Source organism: Bison bison, unplaced genomic scaffold (genome assembly GCF_000754665.1).
Source record: "Bison bison bison isolate TAMUID 2011002044 unplaced genomic scaffold, Bison_UMD1.0 scf7180017864041, whole genome shotgun sequence".
In the NCBI taxonomy this organism is placed as follows: domain Eukaryota; kingdom Metazoa; phylum Chordata; class Mammalia; order Artiodactyla; family Bovidae; genus Bison; species Bison bison.
Window position 1 is genome coordinate 5,700,228 of NW_011494613.1, and position 7,159 is coordinate 5,707,386.

At 39.8% G+C, this 7,159-nt stretch overlaps 1 pseudogene; it reads left to right on the top strand.

The window, feature by feature from the left end:
• The first annotated feature begins 3,730 nt into the window (after positions 1-3,730).
• On the top strand, positions 3,731-5,191 carry LOC104985264 (annotated as a pseudogene).
• The last annotated feature ends 1,968 nt before the right edge of the window (positions 5,192-7,159 follow it).

Below are 7,159 nucleotides of genomic sequence, written 5' to 3' on the forward strand. Positions count from 1 at the left end.
GCCTGCAATGCAAGAGACCTAGATTTGATTCTGGGGTTGGGAAGATCCCCTGGAGAAGGAAATGGCAACCACTCCAATATTCCTGACTGGAGAATTCCATGGATAGAGGAGCCTAATGGGCTACAGTCATGGGATCACAGAGTTGGACATGACTGAGCAAGTACCACACATGTACATGTGACATCACAGACACTATTATTCTTCTCCAAACCTCATACTTTCTGTAACCCTGTCTATTCAGTGACTAGCATGTAGGTGTTAGATTTTTTTTTTTTTTGAAAGAATGAATGATTCAGTGACCTGATGTATGAGTTTACCTTCTCTCTACTCTCATATCAATTAAATGCCCAAACATTCAATTCCTTAGGTTTGCTGCCCAGTGTCTTTCCACCCCAAAGCTATGGAGCTTCTAATTTCATATTCTTAAAATACCATTTTCCTATTTAGCATATTGTTATTGAACTTTTGCTGGGAAAACAGTCTTGTGCAATTCAAACAACAAAAGATTTAAGGTCATAAGATCTGGGCCCAAGTCCTAATCACATTACTTCCCTGTTGTGAGATTATGGATTGGTTATTTCAGCTTTTAAAATTTTTTTGACTCATCAAATTTTTTTGACTCAGTTTTTTTGACTTCTATAAACTGAAAGAGATGGCATTAGTCATGCTTATTTCATGAAAACCTGAAAAATCTGCAGTACCTAAAATAGTACCTAGTATACCACAATTACTCAAAAAAATTGGTGGAAAAATATTTTCAAATGTGATCATATATTTTAAAATACTCTTTTTTTTTTTTTTAAACAAGGGTGGTGGTTGTTGTTTAGTCACTCAGTCATATCCGACTCTTTGTGACCCCATGAACTGCAGCCTGCCAGGTTTCCCTGTCCTTCACTATCTCCTGGAGTTTGCTCAAACTCAAGTCCATTGAATCAGTTACGCCATCCAGCCTCTGCCATCTCCTTCTCCTCCTGCCTTCAGTCTTTCTCAGCATCAGGATATCAGGTGGCCAAAGTATTAGAGCTCAGTTCCAGCATCAGTCCTTACAATGAACAGTCAGGGTTGATTTCCTTTATGTTGATTGGCTTGATCTCCTTGCTGTCCAAAGGTCTCTCAAGAGTCTTATCCAGCACCACAGTTTGAAAAAATCAAGTCTTTGGTGCTCAGTCGACTTTATGGTCCAACTCTCACATCCATACATGACTACTGGAAAAACCATAGCTTTGACTATACGGACCTTTGCCAGCAAAGTGATGTCTCTGTTTTTTAATACACCCTCTAGGTTTGTCATAGCTTTTCTTCCAAGGAGCAAGCATCTTTTAATTTCATGGCTGCAGTCACAATCCAGAGTGATTTTGGAGCCCAAGAAAATAGTCTGTCAATGTTTCTGTTTCCATTTATCCCCAGCTATTAGCCATGAAGTGACGGGACCAGTTGCCACTGTCTTTGTTTTTTGAATGTTGAGTTTATAGCCAGCTTTTTTATTCTCCTCTTTCACCTTCATCAAGAGGCTCTTTAGTTCTTCTTTGTTTTCTACCATTAGGGTGGTGTTCTCTGCATATCTGAGGTTATTGATATTTCTCCTGGCAATCTTGATTACAGCTTGAGCTTCAGGCTTTCCAGCATTTCACATGATATACTCTACATAGAAGTTAAATAAGCTGGGTGACAATATACAGCCTTGATGTACTCCTTTCCCAATTTTCAAACAGTTCTGTTGTTCCATGTCCGGTTCTGTCGCTTCTTGACCTGCATACAGGTTTCTCAGAAGGCATGTAAGTTGGTCTGGTATTTCCATCTCCTGCAGAATTTTCCACAGTTTGTTGTGATCAACACAGTCAAAGGCTTTTTTGTAGTCAATGAAGGAGAAGCAGATTTTTTTCTGGAATGCCCTTGCTTTTTCTGTGATCCAACAGATGCAGGCAATTTGATCTCTGGTTCCTTTGCCTTTTCTAAATCCATCTTGTACATCTGGAAGTTCTCGGTTCGTGGACTACTGAAGCATAGCTTGAAGAATTTTCAGCATTACCTTGCTAGCATGGGAAGTGAGTACAACTATGCAATAGTTTGAACATTCTTTGGCATTGCCCTTCTTTGGGATTGGAATGAAAACTGACCTTTTCCAGTTCTGTGGCCAATGCTGAGTTTTCCAAATTTGCGGGCATATTGAGTGCAGCTGTTTCACAGCCTCATCTTTTAGGATTTGAAACAGCTCAGCTGCAATTCTATCACTTCCAATGCTTCCTAAGGTGACTTGACTTCATACTCCAGAATGTCTTGCTCTAGGTGAGTGATCACACCATTGTGGTTATCTCAGTCATGAAGACATTTTTGTATAGTTCCTCTGTGTATTTTTGCCACCTTCTCTTAATATCTTCTGCTTCTGTTAGGTCCATACCATTTATGTCCTTTATTATGCCCATCTTTGCATGAAATTTTCCCTTGGTATCTCTAATTTTCTTTAAGAGATCTCCAGTCTCTCCCATTCTGTTATTTTCCTCTTATTTCTTTGCATTGTTCACTTAAGAAGGCTTTCTTATCTCTTCTTGCTATTCTTTGGAATTCTGCATTCAGATGGGTATCTTGCCTTTTCTCATTTTTCTTTCGGTTTTCTTCTTTTCTCAGCTATTTGTAAGGCCTCCTCAGACAACCATTTGCCTTGCATTTCTTTTCCTTGGGGATGGTTTTGATCACTACCTCATGTACGCTGCTATGAACCTCCATGTATACTTCTTCAGGCACTCTATCTGATCTCATCCCTTGAATCTGTCACTTCCACTGTATTATCATGAAAATAGTGGTTTCCCCTACTTTATTCAACTTACATCTGAATTTTGCAATAAGGAGTTCATGATCTGAGCCACAGTCAGCTCCTGGTCTTATTTTTGCTAACTGTAGAGAGCTTTTCCACCTTTGGCTGCAAATACTATGATCAGTCTGATTTTGGAATTGACCATCTGTTGATGTCCATGTGTAGAGTCATCTCTTGTGTTCTTGGAAGAGGGTGTTTGCTCTGACCAGTGCATTCTCTTGGCAAAACCTTGCTAGCCTTTGCCCTGATTCATTTTGTACTCCAGGGTCAAAGTTGCCTGTTACTGCAGGTATCTCTTGACTTCCTACTTTTGGATTTCAGTCCCCTATGATGAAAAGGACATCTTTTTTTTGGTGTTACATCTAGCAGGTCTAGTAGGTCTCCGTAGATATGTTCAACTTCATCTTCTTTGGCATTAGTGGTTTGTGCATAGTTTGAATTCCTATGATACTGAATGGTTGTCTTGGAAATGAACAGAGATCATTCTGTCATTTTTGAGATTGCACCCAAGTACTGCATTCTGGACTCTTTTGTTGACTATGAGGGCTGCTCCATTTCTTCCAAGGGATTCTTGCCCACAGTATTAGATATAATGGTCATTGGAATTAAATTACTCATTCCCATCCATTTTTGTTCACTGATTCCTAAAATATCGATGTTCACTGTTGCCATCTCCTGTTTGAAAATTTCCAATTTACCTTGATTCATGGAGCTAACATTCCAGGTTCCTACGCAATATTGTTCTTAATAGCCTCGGACTTTACTTTCACTACCGGACACATCCACAACTGGGCGTTATTTCCGCTTTGGTTCAGCCTCTTCATTCCTTCTGGTTTAAAAAGGGTAATTTATTGCTTTTTCACAACGGGTTTGCCGCCAGGACACAGGTGTGAAAACCACCATTAAACCTAAGCAAAAATGGGAAAGGAAAAGACCCACATCAACATCGTTGTCATCGGGCATGTAGATTCAGGGAAGTCTACCACGACTGGCCATCTGATCTACAAATGTGGTGGGATCGACAACAGAACAATTGAAAAGTCCAAGAAGGAGGCTGCTGAGATGGGAAAGGGCTCCTTCAAATATGCCTGAGTCTTGGACAAACTGAAGCTGAACATGAGCATGGTGTCACCACTGATATCTCCCTGTGGAAATCTGAGACCGGCATGTATTACGTTACCATCACTGATGCCTCAGGACATAGAGACTTCATCAAAATCATGATTACAGGCACATCCCAGGCTGACTGTGCTGCCCTGATTGTTGCTGCTGGTGTTGGTGAGTTTGAAGCCTGTATCTCCGAGAATGGGCAGACCCATGAACATGCCCTTCTGGCTTACACTCTGGGTGTGAAACAATTAATTGTTGGAGTTAACAAAATGTATACCTGTGGCGGATTCATGTTGATATATGGCAAAACCAATACAATGTTGTAAAGTTAAAAAATAAAATTAAAAAAAAGGATTCCACTGAGCCATCCTACAGCCAGAAGAGATATGAGGGAATTGTTAAGGAGTCAGCACCTATGTTAAGAAAATTGGCTACAACCCTGACACAGTAGCATTTGTGTCAATTTCTGGCTGGAATGGCGACAGCATGCTGGAGCCAAGTGCTAACATGCCATGATTCAAGGGATGGAAAGTCACCCATAAGGACGGCAATGCCAGTGGAGTCACCCTGCTTGAAGCTCTGGATTGCATTCTGCCACCAACACGTCCAACTGACAAATCTTGCGTTTGACCCTCCAGGATGTCTATAAAATTGGTGACATTGGTACTGTCCCTGTGGGTTGTGTGGAGACTGGTGTTCTCAAACCTGGCATGGTGGTCACCTTTGCTCCAGTCAATGTAACAGCTGAAGTCTGTAGAAATGCACCTTGAAGCACTGAGTGAAGCCCTTTCTGGGGACAATGTGGGCTTCAATGTCAAGAACGTGTCTGTCAAAGACATTCATCATGGCAATGTGGCTGGTGACAGCAAAAATGATCCACCAATGGAAGCAGCTGGCTTCATAGCTCAGGTGATTATTTTGACCCATCCAGGCCAAATCTGTGCTGGATATGCACCTGTGCTGGACTGTCACGCTGCTCACATTGCTTGCAAGTCTGCTGAGCTGAAGAAGAAAATTGATCATCGTTACGGCAAAAAGCTGGAAGATGGCCCTAAACTCTTGAAATCTGGTGATGCTGCTATCGTTGATACGGTTCCTGGCAAGCCCAGATGTGTCAAGAGCTTCTCTGACTCTCCTCCCCTGGGCCGTTTTGCTGTGCGTGACATGAGACAGACAGTTGCTGTGGGTGTCATCAAAGCAGTGGACAAGAAGGCAGCTGGAGATGGCAAGGTCACCACGTCTGCCCTGAAAGCTCAGAAGGCTGAATGAATAATATCCCCAATACATGCCACCCCAGTCTTAAGCGGTGGTGGAAGAACAGTCTCAGAACTGTTTGTCTCATTTGGCCATTGAAGTTTAATAGTAAAAGACTGGTTAACGATAACAATGCATCGTAAAACCTTCAGAAGGAAAGGAGAATGTTTTTGTGGACCATATGTTTTGTGTGTGGCAGTTTAAGTTATCGGTTTTTAAAATCAGTACTTTTTAATGAAAACAACTTAACCAAAAAATCTGTCACAGAATTTGAGACCCATTAAAAAAAGTTTAGTGAGAAATCTGTGTCTTCTTTGAGTCAACACAGTAACTCCCTATGGTACTACTTTGGTAAGGGTTGCTCATAATCTATTTCTGGTAAAACAATTTTCAATTTATGGGTTTGTATTTCTAGGGTGGAGCTTCAAGTTTGTTAACCTTGTGTTGAGAACTCATCTGTTTCAATACCATCTTAAGCATTGGTGCAACACTTTCTAAGTTATGACAGATGAGCAAAGAGTAACCATGTTTTATACGTAAGCTAGTTCATAAGGTCAGATTCTATAGTATAAAAGTGCCTGTTGCATATAAAATTTTGTATGGTTACATAAATAATGAGTAAATCTATGTCATTTAGTTTCCCAGTTATGAGGATGTGCATTCACATTTATAATATTAAGTAGTTAATCCAAAATGTGAGGCTTGAACAGTATTGAGTACTGCCTTGCTAGAATTAACTGTACATAGGTTCTAGGAAAAATAAAACATGCTGGAGGCTAAAAAAAAGGAGGGGGGTTAATTTATTAATTAACCCTGCTTCAAGCAGTTAGAGAAAAACAAACAAAAGTTTTAAACCGTGTTTTAGGAAGATGAAGTTCCGTAACCTATAGGCATAATACAAAGCTGCGTGGTAAACTTTCATTACAATGCATTGTAATGTAACGTTTCCTCAATTGAGGAAACAATTCCATGTTTCCAATGTTAGAGTATATTTTTCAGTGTGTTTTGAAAAGACTGGGACTTTACTCATGTTTGTACATCTGGCCTCAGAAGTTAGGCTCCTTTTAATATGAGTGGTACTGTGAATTAAGAGTGAGTTCTGTCAGGGCCATGTGAGGCAACAGGTCCTGCCTTGGTCTGTACTGATGTCCAGCAGCTTTCAAATATGCAGTCTAGTATTATTAAATAGAATAACCGTGTTGTACATTACATCCACATGATTATTTATAACTAGAAATTTGTACCTTTTCAAAGGTTCAAATTTGTACCCCCTCCCCCCATTTCACCTCCCTCATTCTACCCTCACTTGTGGCAATTACTATGCTTTTTTAATCCCTTTCTACATGCTCAGAATATTTTCCTGGATTGCTATAAACACTTCTAGGACCCTGGAGGTCCACAATTGTCTCTCTTTTTCTGAAACTCTATATAATTTGTATTCATAATCACACCCTTTTGGCACTGACTTGCTTTCCTAATGAAATTATAAAATTCTCTATAGTTTTTCTCCTTCTTTATTCCCACCAGTGGCTAGCATGTTATAAACACAAAATACAGTCAATATTTATATATTGAATGGATAGAAAGAAATTTTCTGTAAGCTAAGAAAAACAGATACCATTAGGGAACATTTTCTTAGAAGTTTGATTTGAGCAATTTTAGTAAAAATTATTTTTAAAAAGGACTTAACTTTAAACCCAGAGACAGAAAATACCTAAAAGAACAATGGAACAGTTTATCAGTTAATTGAATTCAGAAATTAGTCATTTTTATATGCATGCAGTGTTCAGGTTCCTACTCTAAGTTCAGGTATGAATGCCAATACTGAATTCAAATAGAGCTTTGGTGAATGAGCAACTAGCTCAAGGTCAGCAAGAGACTAAACATGCTGCTTGTCTGTTTTCTAGTCCGTATTATGGAAGTTACAGGTGTAGCTAAAAGGTCATTGTAGCACCCCCACAATTTGCATTTTCAAGGCTTCTG